General features: G+C 45.8%; 2 protein-coding genes across 2 annotated transcripts in view; one reads left to right on the top strand and one right to left on the bottom strand.

Moving 5' to 3' along the window:
* LOC132406209 (tight junction protein ZO-3-like) overlaps window positions 1–16,104 on the bottom strand; it is a 101,427-nt gene extending 85,323 nt beyond the window's left edge. The window contains exon 1 of the mRNA XM_059991538.1: window positions 15,980–16,104. The gene's annotated coding sequence lies outside the window, so the exon portion shown is untranslated. The remainder of the gene's footprint in view (window positions 1–15,979) is intronic.
* Window positions 1–24,544, top strand: part of LOC132406214 (phosphatidylinositol 4-phosphate 5-kinase type-1 gamma-like) — a 232,539-nt gene that overhangs the window by 959 nt on the left and 207,036 nt on the right. The window lies entirely within an intron of this gene.

Consider the following 24,544-nt stretch of genomic DNA (forward strand, 5'->3'; position numbering starts at 1 on the left):
ACCTGTGATTGGCCCAAGTTTCCCTAACCCAGCCTATCCACATACTTATTCAAATGTCTGTTGAATATCATTAGTATACTTGCCTCAGTCACTTTCTCTGGCAGCATCATCCTTTCGGTGAAGAATTTGCCCCTCAGAGTACCTTTTAAATGTTCATCTTCCAACTTAAACCTTTGCCTTCTAGTTTTTACTTCCCCTCTCCTGTGGAAAAGACTATGTACATTCACCATGTCCGTCACTCTCGTGATTTTATATGCCTTCAGAAGGTCACCCCTCAATCTCTACATTCCAACGAAAAAAGTTCTGGCCTTCCCGACCACTACCTATAACTCAGGCCCTCGAGTCCTGGCAGATCCTCATAAATCTCAGCACTCTTTCCATTTTTCTGCAACACAATCAAACTCCTGGAGGAACTCAGCATCAGACAGCATCCATGGAAGGAAATGAATAGTTGACATGTCAGGCTGAGAACTTTGATCAGGGGTTTCAGCCAGTTTAATGATGTCTTTCCCACGACAAGGCGACTAAAACAATACTCCAAGTGCAGTCACACCCAACATTTTGTACGAATGCTTCATAACATCCCAGCTCCAATACTTAATGCAGTGATTAATGAAGGCTGGTGTCCCAAATGCCTTCTTCACACCCTCTCTACCTGTGACATTGCTATCAGGGAACTGTAGTTACATTTCTGAATCGCTCTAATCCACAACACTCCCCAGATGCTTACCATCCACGGTACAAGTCCTACCCTGGTTTGATAGCCCAAAATGCAACATTTCACATTTATGTGAATTGAAAGCCGCTTGCTATTCCTCAGACCACTTATCTGGTTGATACATGTCTGTCAGTAATATTTCATAATCTTCTTCACTGTCTACCACCTATTTTTATATCATCCTCAAACTTACCAAAGACATATTGTAGATGCACTCCCTAATCGTCTCTCTAAATAACAAACAACAAAGGTCCCAGCACCAACCCCTGTGGCACACCACTAATCACAGGCCAGCAGTCGGAGAAACTATCTTTGACTGTCATTCAATTCTTCGTATCACCGAACCCATTATGAGTATTTCTCCCTAGATCCTATGCGATCTCATCTTCTGGTCTAGCTTACCCTGTGGAATCTTGTCAAAGGCCTTGCTGAAGTCCTTTGTAGACAACATTTAGTGTTCTATCTGTCAGGCCTGCACTGTCAGGCACCTTGCAATCTCCTAAAAGAAGTCAGCTGCCACTTGGTTCCAACTCATCACCTGCAGCCCATTTAAACCCAGCTCTCATCCACGGTCCTTGTTCACTCATACAAACCAGCCAGCCTCAACCAGTTGCTCCTAGCCTTCAGCTACCTTTTGCATTGTCGTGTTAAGAATCTGTTCTCTCTTGTTTTGTGGCCCCTCGAGGTTTGCTATTTCACAGTTTATTAGTAAAGTATCATTTACTGCTAAATCGTCTCAGCTGCTCTGTGTTTGGGCCAAGCCTCCTCTATATTTCCTGACAGGATGGGTGAACCAGCAATTGACCCAGCAGAGTTTGCTCGCCAAAAGGAAGTCATCTGCTGAAAGGAGAACACAATCCAGAAGCAGCAGGAAACCATTGACCATCTATTCGCCACTCTCAACCAGCTCTCCATCTCAATACAGCAACCCTGTGCAATCAATCTGCTCCCTCAGAGCCCCAGATTCCCGTGCCTGGACATTTTGACAGATTCCCAACCCTCTGCTGCAACTTCCTGTTCCACTTTACGCCTTACACTTTGAGTGCTAGCCATCTCTGTACGTTACAGGCCGAGCCAAAATTGCCTTTGTCATTTGCTTCTGACTTGGGCCACCACCATTTCATCAGGAACTGCAGCCAAATCTCTGCTCCTCTCACCTCCCTCTCTAAATCACCTGCCTCACAGATAACCTGGTCTGCTGTCATGGATCTTGCATGGAGGAGCTCAAGAGATGCTTCATCTTCCACCATCTGAACCTTTTGTAGTGGACATGGATGCAACTGACTTGGGTGCCAGCACGATCCTCCCCCAACATGGACTCAACAGGAAGACTCACCTTTGTGCCGTCTTGCACAAGTTCAACCCTACACTTCAGTAACATGGAGTAGAAAACAGGAAACTACTCGCCATTAAATGGGCCTCGAGAAACAGAGACACTGGCTGATGGGAGACATTGAGTCCTTCCTGATCTGGACTAACCACCAGAACCTCATATCCATACAACAGGCTCACAAACTCAACCCACATCAGGCTTGCTGGGTCCTCTTCTTTAAGCAATTCAACTTTACCAACTCCTACCCACCTGACTCCAAGAATATTAAGGCACCTCCATGATAGTTTGACCCAGCTGAAATGGGGATCAGCCCTTAGCACGTCATTCCATCCTCCCAGATCCTTGCCCTGATTGTCTTGGTCCTTTAGAATCAGATCTACCAGCCTCTACAGCACAACACTGCTCTGACCAACAGATGTGGCAAGTACATGTCAGTAACCGTGCACTCTGAAGCATTCCAGTAGGTCACTCCTCACCCCATCTCTGGCCAGCCAGGTGCATAATTGACTGCAGATTTTCTGCGACACCAGTTCTGGTGGCCCACCATGGTTGCAGACATTCGCCACTTTGCCACCGTCTGCCTTAAATGTGCCCAGTCCAATTCCTCCAACCAGCTCTGGGCTTCTGTGTCCCCTGCCTGTCTCTCAATGATCAGAGTCCCACATTGCCACACATTTCATCAAGGGTTTGCCACCTTCTGATGGGGCCCTGCTGACCATGACAGTGACAGACCAGTTCTCCAAGGTGCTCCACTTCATTGTTCTCCCCAAACTTCCATCTGCCGCTGAGACACCGGACCTAATTCTCCAACATGGGGTTCACCTCCACAACTTCCCCCAGGATATTGTGTCAGACTAGGGCCCACTATTCACCCCCATGAGCCTTCTGCTCCCCCTTCCACACCTCAGTGAATTTGCCCTGTGGCTACCAACCCCTGCTGTTCCCTGTGGAGTTGCCAACAGTGGAGGTCCCATACAGCTTGCTGATGCCAGAATGCTTGGCAGAGGGCACAGAGGGCCATCCTCACTGCCAACTGCACCTACTGCCACAAGGCTAACTGTCATTGGCGCCCAGCCAGTCTATTCCAGTCTGGGAACCACGTCTGGTTGTCTGACTGAAATCTACTCCTGTAAGCTCTCACCCCAGTTTATTGCTCCCTTTAAGATTATCCAGAGCATTAACCCATTCACTTGCCTTCTCCACCTGCCACTGTCCCTCATGATCACACTGACATTCCCCGTGTCCTGCCTCAAGCCTGTTGTCCATAGACCACTCATCCCACCTGAGCTTTCACCTTCAGATGGTGGAGATGGTCCAGTGTACATGGTTCTCCAGTTGATAAATTCACATCATTGTGGATGGTGAGTGCAGCACCTGGTCCACCGGGAAGGGCGCAGACCGGAGGAGAGGTTTTGGGTGCCATCCAGTTTAATCATAGTCCATCGAAGAGTTCCACTGGACCTATCTGTATAGCCCTGTGCTGTCAAGTACCAGCCGTAGGAGGGGACATTCCGTGAGGCCTGTACAACCAGGCCCCTCCCAGTCTCCTCCCAGCCCAGCCAACAACTTGTTTCTGACTCATCACCTGTAGCCTATTTAAACCCAGCTCTCATCCACAGTCCTTGTTCACCCACTGAACCAGCTGGCCTCAACCAGCTGTTCCTAGCCTTCAGATACTTTGCTGCATCATGTTATGTATCTGTTCTCTCTGGCTCTGTGGCTGCTCGTAGCTTGCTATTTTGAAGTTTATTGATAAATCAGCCTCCACTATTTCCCCCCTAGCTTTCCACAAGGTCCACACAGTCAGGCCCTGTGGATTTATCCATCTTAATGTGCTTTAAGGCTGCCAAGACCTCCTCTGTGGCAAATTCCCATGTATCCAATACATCATCACTCCTTTCCCTCATTTCCTAAACATTCAACATTTTCTCCACAGTAAAAACTGTAAGAATATTCATTAGTTCTTTCCTGAGATGCTTACTTCTGCTTCCAATGGTTCTGATCTTTTGTTATGTAGCAGAATGACCAGTCCCACATTTACTTCGTTCCTAATTAGGTCAGCAGATTCAACCCCACTCACTGGAAAAGTGGTTCCCATCATGATTCACGACTTTAACATCACCTGTGTTTGCAGGATATTGTATATTAGTCTCTTTCCTTGTATGGCTCTTCAAAGAGAATAGGTTTCTGTATAAAATCATTCCGGAAGTTGACATTTAGGAAAACCATGCCAGTGGCCTTACAAGGAACAGGTGCATATTCTCACACACTGCTAACTTCTTCCACATTTTACATTTTTTAAAAGTTTTCAGTAGTCTGCTTTACAAATGAAGCATAAAACTGAGACCTTTTCGATGCTCATAACAGCATTGTAAGAAGGAGCATTGCAGTTCTTCTACTGGTTGCCGTTTGGCACCATGGCGGTGGCTGATGATGATCCAGTGCCAATAGAGTATAAAACCAGTGTTGTGAAAGCACCCGGACTTTTGGATTGGGGCTCGCCAGCGGACTGGGTCATGGCCAGTGCCACAGGAACATTGGAAGTGTACAGCAGTGAGAGAGAACCCAAGCACACACTGTAGATAAGTATTTGTAACTGGGTGTAACTTGAAAGGTTTACTGAATGTTCAATGTCTGTCTTGTCCTGCAAATAAATAGCTAACTTACTTACTGATAGTGAGTATCCCCTGTCCCCAGTCACCGAACCCGCAAATCTGTTTCACACACAATTGGCTCTGTGAGCAGGGTTTGGTGATTGAACAGAAGATTAATATATTTAAAGGCGATAAAATAAGAGAGTGAACCCCCCCCCACCCCTGCCACCCTGTGTGAGGAGTGCTGAGTCCCAGGGTATATTGACAACGGCGTGGGATTTGGGAGTCTGGCCAGCTTACAGTAGGCCAGTAGACTGGTCAGACAAGCTGGACTCCCAGGAGGTGAAAATGGGACACCACATCATGTCTGTACTGAATGAGGTAGGGCTCCTTGAGAGGAAGAAGAGACCGAGGAGTGTTTTTTGGCCTCTGGCAGCCATAGTAAAGCAGCAGTATGAGACAATCTCACTGAAAGAGAAAGAGATAGATAGCCTGAGAAATTAAGTGGAAGTGCTAAACCAGTTCAGAGGAGGATCATGGGAGCCTGGCGGTATGGACACACCAGAAGAGTGGGCACCTGAGGGGGGAAGGAGAAAGGGAATGGGAAAAAGCTCGAGGAGTAGCATTGACATCTGACGAGGCCAGGATAGTGGATGCAAGCTGCCCTACCTGCCAGCGGGTTAAGCCCAGGGGGTGGTCAGCAGTTCCCTCCGGACACATCCGAGAAGCCACAGAGGCTGCTCTGGTATGGCAGGTAGGTTATGTAGAGCCTCTGCCACCACCGAACCAAAAACAATATGTGCATACAATGGTGGACACAGATTCTGGGGTCCTACTTGTGCTGCAGTGTGGTCACTTTGACCAGGAAAGCACAATAAATGCATTGCAGCACTCATCATCCACAAATGGATCTCCTCAGAGATCCAACTGGAATCGGCTCACATGTTGCAGGAGTCAAAGTCCAGGACTGGGCTGCAGAGCCTGGCATGGTATTCCACATCCCACCCTCCCCACAGCTGGCAGGGCTGATTGAGCATATGAATGGGCTGTTGAAACAGCAAGTTAAGTTATTGACCCCCCCACCCGCACCTTTCAGGGATGGGTGAGTGTGCTGCAGCAGGGGGTTGATAATCTGAAGTCCCATACTGTGGGCTCGGGAGAGTCTCAGAAGTCCCGGCGTTCGGCAGTGTCGAATCCTGCAAAAGTGGATGAGATGGAATTGGAGGAGGAGTCAGGGAAGGTTTGGATGCATCACCCCCAGAGATGCGGTACATTGTGGCGCACAGACTGCCAAACGCACGATGTGTGGTGTTCCTGGAGGAACGGGGATAGTCTGTCTACAGGCCCAGCAAATAAACAGGAAGGAGTGAGTGAGTGAGTGGCTCCCTACGTTTCAGAATGGCAACGTAGAGGATGATTGTGGTCAGAGTGAGATCCTACAACACATTCCTACAGATAGCGTACCAGTATGAGGGCCTCGTCAAGGCTTCGCACTGTTGGATCAGCATGAGGACGTTAACCCAGGAATGACTTGGCCACAGCACACAAGCATACCGAGGATGGACTGGCCAGAGTATCAGCTGAGATGATGGCTTCTCGGGTGCTGGCCTTGGACTACCTGCTCACAAAGGAGAGTGGCACCTGTGCTGTAATCGGTCAGGAGAGCTGCACCTACATCCCCAAGTCTGGGAAAATGTCTCACTTGGGGGATCATATCCAGCAGTCAGTAAGTAAGATCAGGAAAGTGGGGGGCCAGCTACATAACCACGATACCCTGAGGGGACGTCGGAGGCTTTCTGGGACGTTGGGATGTTGATGGATTACTGTAATACATGGGACAGCATCTGGAGGGGTGATAATTCTGAGAATTATATTGTTATGTTTTCTGTATAGTATAGTGGGACATCAGTGGGGATTATGCTAACCTTCTGGTTGAATGGCAGAGTATTGTGTCCTTTGAGGGCTGGAGCATCGCAATAAGTGTCAATCGTACCTGTTCAGTAGAAGCTGCTCCCCCATGCTACCTAGGGATTGGCCTGTTTAAGGAGCATCACAAACCTTTCACTGGCTGCCATTTGGCTCCATGGAGCCGGTAGACACCTTAGATATGTACTTGTAACTAGGCGCAACATAGGATTTACTGAATATTTAGTGCCTGTATTGTCCTGTAAATAAATAGCTAAAATACTGACTTGTAGTAAGTGCCTTCAGTCCTCACTCACTGATGCACCATCAATAACTCACAGTGAGACGTAAGGCGAGATATCGGCTTTTATTGACTGGAAGAAGGAACCAGGAGTGAGTGTCCATCATACTATGTCCTGGAGACTGAGGCCGAGCGTCAGGCCTCAGATCGCCTTTATACAGGGGCCTGTGGGAGGAGCCACAGGAGCAGTCAGCAGGGGGCGTGTCCAGACAGGCACATAGTTCACCACATTCACCCCCCCTTTGTTTGAAAGAGTCCCATGTCGCGAAGTTTCTTACAAGTCAAGTCTATCAGGTGGTCAAATCTGTCGCTGCGATCGACGTAGCACCGGCTGTGATCGCATGGATGCCGGCGACATTGGTGATTGCACAGGGGACGGAGGTTGCGCCTGTTCCTGCCCACTAGGCGCCGGTGATCCCTCACGCATGTGCGAGGCGCCTGGTATAAATGCGTACGAAACGCCCGGTATACAAGTGTCGTGAGGAGTCTGTGTAGAGCCTGGTGAGTACAGTGTCACCTCTGGTGCAGGGTTCATAGGTACCGGAGAGCCTTCAGGGTCGTGGTCTGCTGCACCTGCGGGTGCCAGGTCGCGGATGGAGACCGTGTCCTCCCGCCCATCAGGTAAGACCACGTAAGCATACTGGGGGTTCGCATGTAGAAGGTGAACCCTCTCTACCAGCGGGGAGTATTTATTGCTCCTCACATGTTTCCGGAGCAGCACTGGCCCCGGGGACGTCAGCCAAACTGGTAGGGTGGTCCCAGTGACAGACTTCCTGGGAAAAGAGAATAGGCGTTCGTGAGGGGTGGCATTGGTGGACGTACATAACAGAGAGCGGATAGAGTGCAGTGCCTCAGGGAGGACCTCCTGCCATCGAGAGACCGGCAACCCTTTTGACTTAAGGGCTAAAAGTGTGGCCTTCCACACTGTGGCATTCTCCCGCTCCACCTGGCCATTACCCCGGGGATTATAACTCGTGGTCCGACTGGTAGCAATTCCCCTAGCTAGCAAGTACTGGCGCAGCTCCTCACACATAAAGGAGGACCCTCTATCGCTGTGGATATAGCAGGGATACCCGAACAGAGTGAAGAGCTGGCGCAGGGCTTTTATGACGGACGTGGCAGTGGTGTCGGGGCAGGGGATGGCAAAGGGGAACCGTGAGTACTCGTCGATAACACTGAGAAAATAGACATTGCGGTCAGTGGAGGGAAGGGGGCCCTTAAAGTCAACACTCAGTCGTTCAAAAGGGCGGGTGGCCTTGACAAGTTGTGCCGTGTCAGGACGGTAGAAGTGCGGTTTGCACTCAGCGCAAATTTGGCAGTCTCTGGTCATCGTCCTGATGTCCTCCAGGGAGTATGGCAGGTTCCGAGCTTTCACAAAATGGTAAAATCGGGTGACCCCCGGATGGCAAAGTTGTGCATGAAGGGCGTACAGCTGGTCGAGCTGTGTGCTAGCACATGTTCCCCGGGATAGGGCATCAGGGGGCTCATTGAGTCTGCCAGGCCGGTACAGGATATCATAGGTGTAGGTGGAGAGTTCTATTCTCCACCGCAAAATCTTATCATTTTTGATTTTGCCCCGCTGTTGGTTGCTGAACAGGAACGCAACCGAGCGCTGGTCGGTCAGCAAGGTGAACCTTTTGCCAGCAAGATAGTGCCTCCAGTGCCTAACAGCCTCCACTATGGCCTGGGCTTCTTTCTCCACCGCCGAGTGCCGAATTTCGGAGCCTTGGAGGGTGCGAGAAAAGAATGCTACTGGTCTGCCTTCCTGATTGAGGGTAGCAGCCAGAGCAAAATCAGAGGCATCACACCCCACTTGGAAGGGAACAGTCTCGTCCACTGCATGCATCGTAGCTTTGGCAATGTCCTCTTTAATGCAGCTGAAGGCCACGCGGGCCTCAGCAGAGAGGGGAAACGTGGTAGACTTGACCAGGGGGCGTGCCTTGTCTGCGTAATGGGGGACCCATTGGGCGTAATAGGAAAAAAAACCCAGGCACCGTCTGAGGGCCTTGAGAGTGGTGGGAAGAGGGAGTTCTAACAGGGGGCACATACGTTCGGGATCAGGGCCAATAACCCCGTTTTCCACGACATACCCAAGTATAGCAAGGCGGGTGGTTCCAAACACACACTTGTCCCTGTTATAAGTAAGGTTCAGAGCTGCGGCCACTTGGAGAAATCGTTGGAGGTTGGCGTCGTGATTTGGCCTGTCGTGACCACAGATGGTGATGTTATTCAGATAGGGAAATGTGGCCTGCAGTTGGTATTGGTCCACCATCTGGTCCATTTCCCTCTGGAAGACAGAGACACCATTCGTGACACCGAAAGGGACGCGCAGGAAGTGATAGAGCCTCGAAGGCGGTGTAGGGGCGGTCCTCTGGGCAGATGGGGAGCTGGTGATAAGCGGATTTCAGATCTATTGTCGAGTACACCTTGTACTGAGCAATCTGGTTGACCATATCCGTGATGCGGGGTAGGGGGTATGCGTCAAGCTGCGTAAACCTATTGATGGTTTGACTATAGTCCACCACCATCCTATTTTTCTGCCCAGTCCGAACAACAACCACCTGGGCCCTTCAAGGGCTTGAGCTTGGCTCAATGATCCCTTCCCTGAGCAGCTGCTGCACCTCCGACTGAATGAAGGCCCTGTCCCCCGCACTGTACCTCCTGCTTTTAGTTGCCACAGGCTTACAGTCAGGGGTCAGGTTGGCGAACAGCGGTGGGGGAGGGACCTTGAGAGTGGAGAGGCTGCAAGTGGTGTCAGTAGCGCAGCTGTCGGCCTGGTTCTGGATGGGATGTGTGTGCCCGTGTGTGTGTGTGGTCAGTAGCGGGGTATGTGAAGAAGTCCCACAAAACTGAGGATTCCTGACAGTGAGTGGTGGGAGGGGCCCGTCGTATACCATAGTCACACTTTCGAGATGGCTCTGGAAGTCCAGCCCCAATAGCACAGGTGCGCACAGATTAGGCATGACCAGGAGCTCAAAGTTCCGATATTCTGTGCCTTGCACCACCAATGTCGCTACACAACCTGCCCGGATGTCTGTGGACTGCGACCCAGAAGCCAAATGGAACCTCCGACTTACCGGCCGCGTTGCAAGTCCGCAGCGTTGCACTGTGTCCGGTTGAATAAAACTCCCAGTGCTGCCCGTGTCAAACAGGCATCTAGTCCTGTGCCCCTCCACCCGGATGTCCATCATTGACCTTGCAAGTTGGTGTGGGGCGCTTTGGTCGAGAGTTACAGTCGGGGTACCCGGTAAGTATCGGAGGGCCGGGGGCGGGGCATGCTGACGTCGACAAAGATGGCCGCTCACATCCGGGGTACCCGGTCAGCATCCGAGGGTCGGGGGCAGGGTGTGCTGACGCCGACAAAGATGGCCGCTCACATCCGGGGTACCCGTTAAGCATTGGAGGGTCGGGGGCGGGGCGTGCTGACGCCGACAAAGATGGCCGCCCACATCCGGGCATGCAAGATGGCGGCCCCCACGTTTCACCCGCAGCGCTGCACTCCGCTCGAGGTTGAGACTTACAGACCTTGGCGAAGTGGCCCCGCTTTCCGCAGCTGGAGCAGGTCGCTTCTCGCGCTGGACAGCGTTGTCGAGGGTGTTTTTTATGGCCGCAGAAATAACACACGGGCTTCTGACGGGCCACAGCCGTGGTCTGGGTCGGGGAGCTCGTGGAATCGCGACTGGCAACGGCGTTGGCGAATTCACTCCCGGGAGCCGGCGGTGGCGGGGTCTGAGGTGTCCACGGAACCGGTGGGGAATCGCGCGTCAGCATTATGCAAAGCAGCTTCTAGAGCATTGGCCATCTCTATCGCCGAGCGTAAGGTAAGGTCGGCATTTTCCAGCAGTCGCTGGCGCATGTACACTGACCTCAGTCCCGTCACAAAGGCGTCTCGCACCAGCAGCTCCGCATGCTGTTCTGCTGTGAGCGTCTTGCAGTCGCAAGGTCGGACGAGTGTCTGTAGTGCTCGGAGAAACTCAGCGCTCGATTCTCCAGGCCGCTGTTTCCGGGTAGCTAAACGATGTCTTGCGTAGACGGTGTTCACCGGCCGCAGGTACTGTCTTTTGAGGGCGTCCAGTGCCCCATCGTAGGTCGGCAGGTCCCGGATAATGGAGTAAACTTTGGGGGTGACCCTCGAGAGTAGGATTCTGTGCATAACGGCGGGTTCAGTTGCATGAACCTCCTCCAAGTACGATTGGAAGCAGGCAAGCCAGTGTTCAAAAGCGAGAGCTGCGTCAGGGTCTTGAGGGTCCAAATCCAACCTTTCCAGATGCAAAACGGTTTCCATGTTTTAAAACTTCCAGTCAATAAAATTGATGCACCATCAATAACTCACACTGAGACGTAAGGCGAGATATCGGCTTTTATTGACTGGAAGAAGGAACCAGGAGTGAGTGTCCATCATACTACATCCTGGAGACTGAGGCCGAGCGTCAGGCCTCAGATCGCCTTTATACAGGGGCCTGTGGGAGGAGCCACAGGAGCAGTCAGCAGGGGACGTGTCCAGACAGGCACATAGTTCACCACACTCACTGAACCTGTACACCTGTTTCCTAACACCACAGCCACAGGTGGGATTTCCAAGTAGCCACCTATTTTAATTCTACTTCCCATTCCCATTCCACCACATCAGTCCATGTCTTCCTCTACGGCCATGATGAGGTCACTCTCATGTTGGAGGAGCAACACCTCATATCCCATCTGAGTCACCTTTAACCGGATGGTATGAACGTTGAATTCTCTTTCCATTCCTTGCTCTCCTCTTACCCTTTCTCTTTTCTTCACCTTCCACCTCACCTGGTCTAACTTATCACCTGCCAGTTTATAGTCCTTCCTTATGAGCCAGCTCCTTATTCTGGCTCATTTCCCCTTCTTTTCCAGTCTTTATGAAGGGTCTTGGCCTGAAACGTAGACTGCTTACTATTCGCCATTGATGCTGTCTGACTTGCTGAGTTCCTCCTGCATTTTGTATGTGTTGCTCAGGATTTCCAGCATTTTCAGAGTCCATTTGATGTACTTTTACTGCATGCCCTGTACCAAGTACATTCTCCTTTTAAGTTGGGAAACTGAGTTTGTTTACAAAACCTGAACATGGCATTACCACAAACTTGACTAACTACTTCCAACGTGTCATCAGTGGAACTAGAGGAGACAACACAATTAATCATTTGGACCACCTGGACAATAGCAAAGGCTGCTGTTTATTGATTACAGTGTAGTGTTTAACACCGTTGTCCCTCAGTACCAATATTAAGCTGCAAAACCTGGGCTTCTCCCTACAACTAGATTCTTGACTTCCTCATCAGAAGACCACAGTTACTGTGGACCAGAAGTAACATCTTCTCTTCATTGACAATCACCTCAATGAAGTGTGCTTAGCCTGCTGCTCTACTTTCTCTTTACCCTTTTCAGGACGGCTAGGCACAGCTCAAAAACTATCTATACGACCTTTTAGAACACAAATAAGGAGGAATTATTTTAGCCAGAGAGTAGTGAATCTGCGGAATTTGGTGGAGGCAAGTCCCTAGGTATACTTAAGGCGAAAGTCGATTGTTTCCTTATCTGTCAGGGCATCAGATGATATGGTGAGAAGACAGATGTTTGGGAAAGTGTGATATCTGGGATCAGCCATGATGGAATGGCGGAGCAGAGTCGATGGGCTGAATGGCCTGATTCTGTTCCTTTGTCTTATGGCCTTATAAATTTGCTGATGTCATCAAAACTGTTGTCATCAAAATCTTAAAAGGTGATGAGGAGGCATACAGGACTGAGATAGATTGACTGGTTGAGTGGTGTTTACAACAAAAGCCTTGCACCCAATGCCAGTAAGATTATAGAATTGTTTGTGGACTTCAGGAAAGGGAAGTCAGGAGAATCCATGCCAATCCTCACTGAGGGGTCAGTGGCTATATTTCATTAGGAGTCTGAGGATGTTTGGTATGTCACCAAAGACTCTAGTAGTAGATGTTGCATCACTGTCTGGTACAGAGGAGCCAATGCACAGATTTGAAAAATCAGCAGAGGGTTGTAAACTTAGCCAGCTCCATCGTGGACACTAGCTCCCCCACAACTGAGGAAATCCTCAAACAGGCATCATCCATCATTAAGGACCCCCACCACCAGGACATGTCCACCTCTCATTATTATCATCAGGAAAGTGGTACAGGAGCCTGAAGACACACACTCATTGTTTTAGGAACAGCCTTTTACCTTCAGGTATGAAATTTTTGAATGGTCCATGAACATCACCTCATTATATTGCTGGCTTTTTGCACTGCTTGCATTTCTAAATATTTTTATCATAACTTATATTAATTTTATATCTATTGCACTGTACTTCTGCAGCAATACAACAAACATCATGATATATGTCAGTGATAATAACCCTGATACTGTATGATTAGATGAAGACTTCCCTATGCTTGTACTTAAACTTCCTTACAATAAAGGTCAACATACAGTTCACTTACCTATTTTCTGTATCAGTATATTATTATTCAGTGTAAATCTTTCAATCTCTCACCTGTTTTGAGTTAATTCTACTATTCTAGTTCTTCTACTAAAATATATGACATCATAATTTTCTACCTTGCCCGTTCACTCAGCCTGTCGATATCCATGTGAATTCTCTTGGCATCCTCCTGGCAGGAGGCATTTGAATAAGTGCAAGGTGTGGAGGGGCTTGGAGTGTTATGGGCTGAATGTGAACAACTGGGTCCAGCAGGCTGGATGCAATGGTCAGTATGGTCCAGTTGGGAAGCAGGGCCCATTTCCATAGAACAATAGAACCATAAATGCATTATTATTCCTTGACTAGTTATGCATCATCAATAACCTTGAATAATTATTCTCAATCTCCTCATCCAAATGATGACCCAGATTATGAATGACTAAATGATTTATAATGAAGAGTTATATTGACTCTCAGATGCCCTGGTATGCTCTGACTTCTGAAGCATGAATCCCTCAAATCTAAAATTAGGCAGATTTCATTATTTCAAAAGTTAATGAGTCAAACAACACACCTTAACTGGAACATATGTCTACATCTCAACTCATTAATTACCTGAAAAACACTAATTCAGTTTACAGGAATGTTCAGATTAATCAAAAACTGAGTTTCTAGGCAGGGTAGTCAAACTTGTTCAACAGGAATAACAACATTATTAAATGGCTTTTAAGTCAAGAGAATGACTCCTGTGTCACGAGTCCTCAGTAACTGACTTGTTACAACTTCTCAGTCCAGAAGGAAGTTCAACTCATCCATGTGATGCTGTTTTCTCTCTGTCATTTCAGTTTATGAATATTCTATTTAAAATAAATCAGTTGAAGCCTGTGTCACAATAATTGTTTTATAATGTTCACCCCTAGGATTGCCCACAGGCATTTTTTTTTGCCTCATAGAATCAATCACACTCCAATTTTTTTTAAATGTTGGACCTTTTGAAGACACTCCCTGCAGTACAGGGAACATTTGTGAGTTTAAACATCCATGTCTGTGAAAACATAGGCAATTTTCTATGATTCGTGTTGTTTCCACAGTAAAGTTAACTTCCTAGCTCTTCATTAGCACTGGTGAATCTCGGCTACTAATAATATGCCAGCTGCACCAGCATGGTGACCTTGACTGCTGACTAAGCAGAGTTTTCATGTTCCATCTATGACATGTGGGGTTCCTCCCAGTGCTCTCATTTCCTTCCATGTTCCAAAGAAGTGCTAGCAGATTAACTAGCTGCTGTATTCTCTAGAGTTTTCTCAAGAGGAATCAAAGGAGAGTTAATGCGAATGTGAGAGAGACAATAGGTTGCAGGGATTCTGTGAAATAATGGGGCAAATGGAATTGCTCTTCATGGTGCTGGCATGGATCTAAATGGCTAATTGGTCTTTTTTCTCTCATGTTACAAATATAAGACATTTAATGTCCCACTTGCTCAGCATTACTCCATGAGTAACCAACCTTCCAGTGCAAAGAAATAACTCCAAAAAGTGGTTCTTGATGAATCACATTGCCTCAGTATCTTTGGGAATTCGAATGAGAGATGAATTCACCAGATACAGATTGATTCAGATACTAGGTGAGATCCTTCATAACATAGCTCCAGGCCAGCTTAATAAGATTGGGTGCAACAAAGTGGAATAAACTGCTCCGGCTCAATTAGCTGGACCGGATATTACATTCTTCTCTGTAGCATCATTAACTCAGAAAAGAAGCCAATTTGTCTGAACAGAAATCATCACTACTTCAGACTTTATTCAGAGTCTCATGTTCTCGATATTTATTGCTTATTTATTAATTATTATTATTATTTCTTTCCTTTTATATTTGCACTGTTAGTATTTTGCACACTGGTTGAATGTCCAAGTTGGTGTGGTCTCTCACTGATTCTATTATGGTTATTATTCTATTATGGATTTCTTGAGCATGCCCACAAGAAAATGAATCTCAAGGTTATATATAGTGACATATATGAACTTTAATGATATATTTACTTTTACTTTGAACTTTTGAACTTTGAAAAAAGTGAAAGAGAGACTTAAGAAATACATGGTTCCCAAACTTCTGATGTGCACATGTACTCTATTGTACCTTAGTAAGTGGTGCAGTGCTACTCTTCAAATTTCTTCTGCCAGTAACGGACGTGTAAACCTCAATATTTCAACCATAAGGATACATCTTAAATTTTCTTTTCAGTCTCCAAATGGACACAAATCTCTTCAAACAAAATCCAACCTGCCTACTCTAAAACAAGGTGTGTTATACTTAACCACTCATTTGTCTAAATAAATATCGTTAATAGTTTATGTTAAACGTGTAGTGCAGCATTTTTATGCTGTGCACAAGCTATTATAGCTGAAATCTGAAACCCACTTTGAATCCTTTTATCACTAAGGATTTTATTAAATTGTGTTCCAGAATTAGCTTTAAGGTTTAATACTGATTGTGATGTCAATTCTCATACATAAGCAAATAACAATTACAAGTTTAATATGATCAACATGAGGCATATTCAGGTGATACACAATAAGACTATGTAAAGTAAGTTCAACAAACTAAACGATACCAAAACTTTGTTCCACAGTTTCTGTTTCTATCCTTACACATTCCTTTGTCAGGTATTAGTTTAACTTACCAATACGAAGAGCTGTGATTCGTGTGGAGATCTGTTAAGTTGTTAAATCTTCAAATCCTCACTTAAACCATATTCTTCATACTTAGTTTTGAACTACACATGAGTCTACTGGAGACAGCTGAACGAGGGTTGTTGTCTTCCCTTTGGAGAAAGAGTAGGCGGACAACTCTCTCCTTATTACCATATGGTAGGTGTTGGCTTTTCAAAAAGTTTAACACTTTGTTGTCTGGATTCCAGGCGGCTGCTTTTCCCTGTTAATGAAGGTTCAAAATTAAAGCTTTCTAAAAGTAAATTACTGAAGTGGGTACAAGTCAGAGATAAATTGGAAAATCTTCTAAATACTGAACAGGTCAGGTAGCATCTGTAAAGAGAGATACAGAGTTAGTAATTCGGGTTTCCTTTCATCTGAAAAGTTTTTCTCTCTCAGATACTGCTTCAATTAGTAATTTCAAAACTTTTCCACTCTTTTATGTGGCATAGCAATATTTGGTTTAATAATTCTTTCTGTTTGTGTTTGTCTAACATCTGATTTTTTTGTTGTAACCTTTTGGGAAATGGGAATACTCACCTGATTTTTAGTTTATTAACTTGGGAAAATCTACTCCTCCCTTACTGTATGCAATACCAATTGCATTTACACAACTTTAAATCATATACCACATCTCCCAATGACTCAGCTTCTAAATATATGGCATTGACTTATACTTCTTTGATTATTCCATTCTGGTTATGCTGGAGCATGCTCATATGATAGTATAATCATCTTTTGTGCACCTGGCCACTTGTAGAGATAGAAATTAAACAGCTCAGAAACAGGCCTTTTGACCCAATTCATCTATGCTGAACAAGTTGTCTACCTGAACTAGTCCTATTTGCCTGTATTTCACCAAATCGCCCTACACATTTCCTGTCCGTGTGGAGTACCGATTCGAACATTTTTCAAATGAAAGAAATCTGACAAAGTCCCTAATCTTGATGGCTGGACACTTCATTTTGAGATACGGGTGTACTGAACATGTCAAGATTTGTGGGTAGTATTGTGTACGGTTGATTATTCCTGTTAGGGTCAAATCTGGAGCCCACCTTCCGGGTCTTGCTCCAGTCTGTGGACTCTAGACTCCGGGCCTTGCAGCCAGCCCTCCTGTCACCCGGAGCCATTGGATCATCTTGGCTTAAGGAGGTACACCTGTCACCTATTAGGGGGCAGGTATTTATAAGGGGCTCGGGGACTGAGCCTAGTTGTGGGGTTGTCCTGCTCTTTATTGGTTCTTTCCATGTTTGTCTTGTTTTCCTGCTTCTCTTGTGTGTGCTGGTCCTGCTGTTCTGCTGTCTGCTTGCTTCTTCCTATTTACTGGTGTATCCTGGTTGTCCTGCTGCTCGCCCTGGACCCAGCTCTCTTCTGTTCCCTTGCCTCTGTCTGGTAAGACAGGCTGTTGCTGTTACCCCTTGAGTGGTTCAGTCACTTCCTGTCCCTTTCCTCTGTCAGGGAAGCCAGGCTGTCTGCCATTGCCCGGTGGGGGAACTTGGTCCCCTTCCTACCCTTCACCTCAGATGGGTTGTGCCCTACACCTGCCCAGGTGTCTGTGCCTTGCCCAGGCCTCTGTGTCTCTGCCTGGGAGGTGGCCCTGCCCGGGATCCATGTGGCCTGCCCTGAGGACTCTAGCCCTTTCCACCAATTGCTCCCTATGGGTTGTGCCCGCACCTGCCCAGGGTTCTGCGTCTTGCCCAGGCCTCTGTGTTCCTGCCTGGGAGGTGGCCCTGCCCAGGAATTATGCGCCTGCCTGAACTCTGGGATCCTGCCCTGCCTGCCTGACCTTGGGGATCCAGCCCCACCTGCATTACCCCTCACATGCCATGGCATCCCCATCCTGTCCTACCCCTAGTACATCAGTGCCTGTGTCCTCCATTTGGGTCCATTCCATGTCCACTCGTGACAATTCCAGTGAGTGGCTCCACAGATGAGAAATGACTATTTGGGGGGACTGGCATAGCACAGTGCCTGATGGGTGCCACAGTAGTGCACCATGCTCCAAGGAGTCATGTTCAACCCTGACTACAAGTGCTGATCTGTGGAGAGTTTGAGATTCTATCTGAGACTGTCTAGGATTCTGTGGGATCTGTGGTTTCCTCCCACATTCCAAAGATATGTAGGTAGCTCAATCAACTACCACAAATTATCTTTTCATATCAAATCAAAGAGGAGTTGATGAACATCTGAGGGAGAGAGTCTGTTGCAGAGGTGAAAGGAAATAAGAAGAGGAGGGTATTAGAACTAATGGGATTACTTTGGGAGCTAGCGTAGACCTAAAGGTCTGAATGTCCCCTCTTGTTATAAGATGTCCCCATAATCAAGAGAAGAGGGGAGATATTTTGACTGTATAAAACTGTGACTCCAAGATCATTTTTGCTGATGTGGGGTAGAAATCAAGAAAATGATGTACACGGTTACCTATAGTTTGCGCTTTAATAGAGTCTTCACCCCCACAGTAAATGAATTCTTAGATTACTGCAGCATTTGGCTGTTGCAATTAACTGGTCTGATCCTGTCATAGTTTTAACTTGTTTATACTCATCTGCTAAGTAGGAGCATAAGAAACTGCACAAAAACAATTTAATTATAGAGGTGCTGAATTTAGATTAGATTCACTAGAACAAGTTATTGTATCTCTAATAAATCTGTGACTAACAAACAAATCCTTCCCTGCTGCTTAAATATGATCTCCTTGAATATATTGGATATTGATATGACCTAAGGCACAATCCCATTTGGCTGCAGCTAATTCTGTACTGATATATCCAATTCTTGTATGAAACACAGACCAGCCATCAGGGAGTGCTCCATTTACCTTTGCTTTGCACTACAAATCCAATGTCCTATTCATCAGAAGACCCCTTGCCATCAAATGAGCTTCCTAATGTCCACGGTTGAGGGTGGGATTGTGACCTAACCTTCATCGGTTAGCTCTTGTGACCTGGGTTTTGTTACAGAAGATATGTTCAGGAGGACTGTGACCTTCACGTGTGCCCACGTGGAGGCCGAGCTCCCAGCAATAGTTCCAAATAGTCCCTCGTGCAAGGCAATGGCCTCACTCTGTGAAACAGCAGCATTCCTTAGTTGGGAGCAGGCAGTAAGTCTATATCTTGGATAATAGAAATCATTCTCTCAGCATCCAAGGAAAATATGTCAGTATGACTGGCTAAGGAAGGGCAGCATTGCCCTGGTGGGAAGCTCTGGTCTGGAGGGTGAGTGCACAGTGTATCCAACACATGTATCATCACTTGCCTGGTCTTTGGATTCAGGTGGATGGAAGCTGTAAGTATTGTCATTAAAATCAAACTGCTCACCTCACTTTTTTTAAAATGAATGTTGGAATACAAACACCATTCTCTCTGTTGTCGAAACACGAGACTGCAGATGCTGGAATCTGGAGCAATGAAGAATCTGTGGGAGGAATTCAGTGGGTTGAGCAGCATCTGCGAGAGGGAAAGCATTGTCAATTTTCTGGGGTCAAAACTGACCCGAAACGTTGACAATTCGGCTGCTCGACCCCGTGGAGTTCCTCTGGCAGATTGTTCGGCTCTCTATGCTGTTGCTCATTCTGTAAAATAAAGAACATCCAATTTCAAAAGAATTAAAGTAGAAAATAGGAATCATAGTTAACCTTAATGCAATTTTAAAGTACATGCAAGCAAAAGTGATGCAAATTCAATCGCATAGCACAGCATTACTGCATGTTAAGTAGTTGAATGCTGCCCACTAAATACATAGAGGCTGCAATGGATGATCAATAATGCCAAAATACCAAACATTATGCAACACATGCCTTCATGTTACTCTCACAAAAGTCTTCTGCGTACACAAGCCACGGGAGCAGTGGGCTCTCACAGACGAAAACATGCCTGAAACGGGGGTAGGGACTTGTAGTAGTCAGCGTAACCTAGTGCCATTTTAGTAGAGTCAGGGTGTCTGCCAGTTTCTATCTTGGTCCTGCTTTAAGTGGCTAACTTAGTGTTTACTCCCACTTCCACCTCCACCACTTCACTGCAAAAGTTATCTAACCACCTTTCTAACCAATGTCATCTTGATTGCTAATGTTGTTCTGCCCAATGTCTCTCTCACGTTCCATCTGACCCTTCTGCTCCTTAACAGTAAGATGCCTGCCACTCCAGTCTGATCTCTCCTACCCTCAAACGGATCATCTGTCCACCATCTGTTCCCCACCCCATTATCTCAAACACCCTCTCATACAGCGCAATAGATAACCTCCAGTAGCTCTGCCACTGTGGAGTTAGTTGAACTGGGTTCACACTGAGATCACAAATGCGTAAAGTCTTTTCCTGAACCTTGTTCGTGGTAGGATTTGACACCTGGAGGCCTCGTCAGAACTGTTGAAAGCCCATTGTGTAGCATCACATTAGTGAGCTTTTCTTCAGATAATGTATACTTTTTGGCTAAGTAGCTTTTCAGTTAAAAACATCATTTTCTGACTCATAGTTATAATTATGACTCATCCTCCATCATCGAAACTCATTCCACAGAGAGCTCTCCATTTAATGATGAGGAGAGAAGGAGGAAAGCTTCTTGGCATTTTTGGAAATGCAATGTCATAAGTTAACATTTGCTGATGAATGATAGGTTTAGGGGGACATACCACACTGTAGGTAAATTCACTACAAGTGATCTAGTGCAGTGGATTCTGGTTAATTGGGGCAATTCTTAAAGAACAAAACTAATTGAGAAAATAGCCGGGATACCCTTTGTCTAGATGGAACATTATGCCACTTAATTGGGGCAAGTGACTGTTGCGGAACAGTTTCTAGCTAGTGTCGGCCACTTGTGTGGCTGTTAGACACTACACCATGCGTAGAGCGATAAATTTTTAAATAGCATCAGTTGTTTGTGTTTGTCTTCAATAAGCTGTGATTTTAGTCACTGATAGTTAGAAAGAAATAAGCAGTAAGACAATTCAGAACTGCTTTGGTTACTGTGGTTTGAAGCATTCAAGCTTGGAGGTGCCAGAAACGGCCAGGAGTGAAAATGAAACAATTTCACTACTTCAATAAGTTAGGAACTATAAAGAATTTGAGGGTTTCGACAATCATCTTGAATGTTACAATGAAAATGAAGATTTGAAGGATACAATGCCATTGAAAACATTGTATGAAAGCAGTCCATTATTTGCACTCGGTGTCTGCACTGATTTTGCTCATTTACAGTCATTCAAAAGAACACGGCATATGCTGGATGCTCTCGATAACTATCAGTGTTATAGTACTGTAGTAGTATTGGTGGTGTTCTAATTTGTTCTGTATTTCATTTTAATACATAATTTGTTACTCAGTTAAAAGGTAGATTGCCTTTTTTTTTAAACCTTTTCATGAAACTTCGGTAATTGGTGCAGCCACTTAATTAGACTAACACATACTGGTCCTGATGAGTCCCAATTGACTGGAATCAACTGTATATGTAAAAAAAATGTTGTGAATATTTGCACAAAACTGCGAATAAAGCAGACACAAGAGACCCTGCACATGTTGGAAATCCAGAGCAACACCAGAAATACCGAATGTTACTCCAAATAATTTGTTTGTTATTTCACTAAAGATGAAAAAAGAACAAATCACAGGGGCCCTGTGTTAAGTTTGTATAAGGCAGAACAGTCTGCTGGAGGAACTCAGTGGGTCAGGTAGCATCTGTGGGACCGAGGGGCAGTCAGTGCTTCAGAATTGACCTTGTATTGAGATTGAGAGTGAGAAGTGGAGAGAGACAGTGTAAAAAGATGATGGGGATGGATGGGGCAGGAGCCAGGAACTGATAGGTAGATCCAGGGGAGGAGAGAGATGGAGACTGTTCAGGGAGGAAGGAGTGGAGTAGTGAGAGAGGCTGGAACGTGATGAGTGGTGACAGCAAAGTCACTGCGGATTATGAACTCTGAGAAGTAAGGAAAGTGATAAGTAGAACCAGATTGGAGAGTGGCGATGTACAATGTGTAGCTTGGACCAGTGGGGAAGAGGATAGGAGACTTTGTGAACGCAATGGGCAGATGTAACCAGCTGGGAGAGGGGAATGAAACTGGAGTAATAGAGGGTGTGGGTTAGAGAGAACTTGGGAGCATCAGAAGGAAAGAGAAATAAATAATACTAGGGGCTACTGTTAACCTGCAATTGGAAAATTCAGTGTTCAAAAAGCTGAATCTTGAGGCATATTTGGAGAACCAAGTTGCTCCTATTTCCAGAACCGAAGAAGGGAAATCAGAAGTCTAAAATTAGTAGGTTTAGTGGTCTTTTACAGAAAGCAGAACACATGGCCAATTTACAGAGACACAACAGACTGAAGATTCTGGAAGCTGAAGCAAAAAATGAACAGCTGTAGGATCTCAATGAATCAAGCAGTGTCTGTGAGAGGAAATGTTAATTGCCATTGTCCCCAGATGATGTTACAGCTATGCCTATGACCCCTTCTATGTACTTGTGTAAGTACATGTGTAAGTAGGATTTGCATTATACCAGTGTCCAGGAAGAGTAATGTGAGCTACTGTCATCCAGTAGGACTCACATCTATGGAAATGAAATGCATTGAGAGGTTGGTTATGGCTAGAACCAACTCCTGCCTCAGCAAAGGACCTGGACCCACTGCAATTTGCCTATTGTCACAATGCAGATGCAATCTCAATAGCTCTTCATGCAGCCTTAGATCACCTGGACAATGCAAACACCTATGTCAGGATGCTATAGTTAATGTTTAACAACATCATTCCCATTCTTGATCGAAAAGCTAAGAAACTAGGCCTCTGTACCTCCCTCTGCAATTGGATCCTTGACTTCCTAACCAGAAGACCCCAATCTGTGTGGATTTGTAATAACAATTAACAGTAGCGCACCTCAGGGATGTGAATTTAGCCCACTTTTCTATTCTCTCTATATGAGTGTGTGGCTAGGCATAACTCAAATACCATCTACAAATCTGCTGATGATACAACCATTGTTGGCAGAATCTCAGATGGAGATGAGAGGACATACAGGAGCGAGATATGCCAGGTAGTTGCCAACAGCCTTGCGCTCAACGTCTGTAAGACCAAAGAGATTGCGGACTTCAGAAAGGGTAAGATGAAAGAACATGAACCAATCCTCATAGAGGGAACAGAAGTGGGGAGTGTGAGCAAGTTCGAGTTCCTGGGTGTCAAGATCTCTGAGAATCTACCCTGGTCCCAACATATTGGTGCAGCTATAAAGAAAGCAAGACAGTAGCTATACTTCATTAGAAGTTTGAGGAAATTTGGTTTGTCACCTAAAGCACTTGAAAACTTCTACAGATGTACCATGGAGAGCATTCTGACAAGCTGCATCATCAACTGGTATGGGTGGCGGTGGGCTACTGCACAGGATCAAGAGATACAGCAAGTTGTAAAATTAGTCATGGGTACTAGCTTCTGTAGTATCCAAGACATCTTCAAGGAGCAGTCCATCAGAAATCCATTATTAAGGACTCCCATCACCCAGGACTTGTCCTCTTCTCACTGTTATCATCAAGAAAGAGGTACAGAAGCCTGAAGGCACACACTCAGCTGTTCAGGAACAGCTTCTTCCCCTCTGCCATCCAGTTCCTAAATGGACATTGAACCCGTGAACACTACCTCACTTTTATTATTTTTGATTTTGCACTACTATTTTAAATTTAACTATTTAATGTATGTATAGATATACTTACTATAGTTCATTTATTTATTTTTATCATGTTTGCATTGTACTACTGCTGCTGCTAATTTAACAAATTTCATTACATTTGCTGGTGATATTAAACATGATTCTGATTCTGCATTGGACTTGCTTGCCATATTTTCTGACAACTGAATAAACTGCTGAGTGACACCGCCTAAACACAAAGTTTGCAAATGACCATGGCTTCTCTTAACAAAAGAAAAGCAAAGTCAGCATTAATCTGTGCTGATATGTACACAGAGTCACCATGCAATACGAGCCCATGATGAACTAGGAGGCCAACCGTCTTATGGCGGTATCTCAAAATTGCATGTAAAAATATAAACAAAGTCCTATCATATTTCTGACAGGTGTAAGTGGTGGCAATACCACTATCATAGAGATCAGCTTTATCTTTTGTAAATGGGAGAGATGGCATTTTATTATTTTTCCATATTTCAGTCAAAGAAAGATTTCGCACCTCGATCCAAGATCAACTCATTTTATCTAGAAATATGAGTTCCAAGATTTGAAATATGAACCAGTTGACACTGCTACTGGTTGTCATTCAAGGCCTGGTAACATGGTCAATGATTGCAAATTCAAGGAAGTGGATGCAGGGGTAGAACACCAACTCATTTGAAGCTCAGAGGGAAGAAAGCTTTGGAGAAAAAGAGCTCACAATAGCACAGCCAGAGCCCATGGAACCACAAGATGACAAATGAAAACACTCATCCATCGTGTAGCCAATTCAGGTCAGTGCTGGGAAAAGAAGCAAGGTTGACTCATATAGACAAATGAAAGAAAAAATAAATCAGAATTTGTGAGAAACAACTACTTACCTCAATAAATATGAGATGTCCAAGA

The sequence above is a fragment of the Hypanus sabinus genome, chromosome 16 (genome assembly GCF_030144855.1).
Source record: "Hypanus sabinus isolate sHypSab1 chromosome 16, sHypSab1.hap1, whole genome shotgun sequence".
NCBI lineage: Eukaryota > Metazoa > Chordata > Chondrichthyes > Myliobatiformes > Dasyatidae > Hypanus > Hypanus sabinus.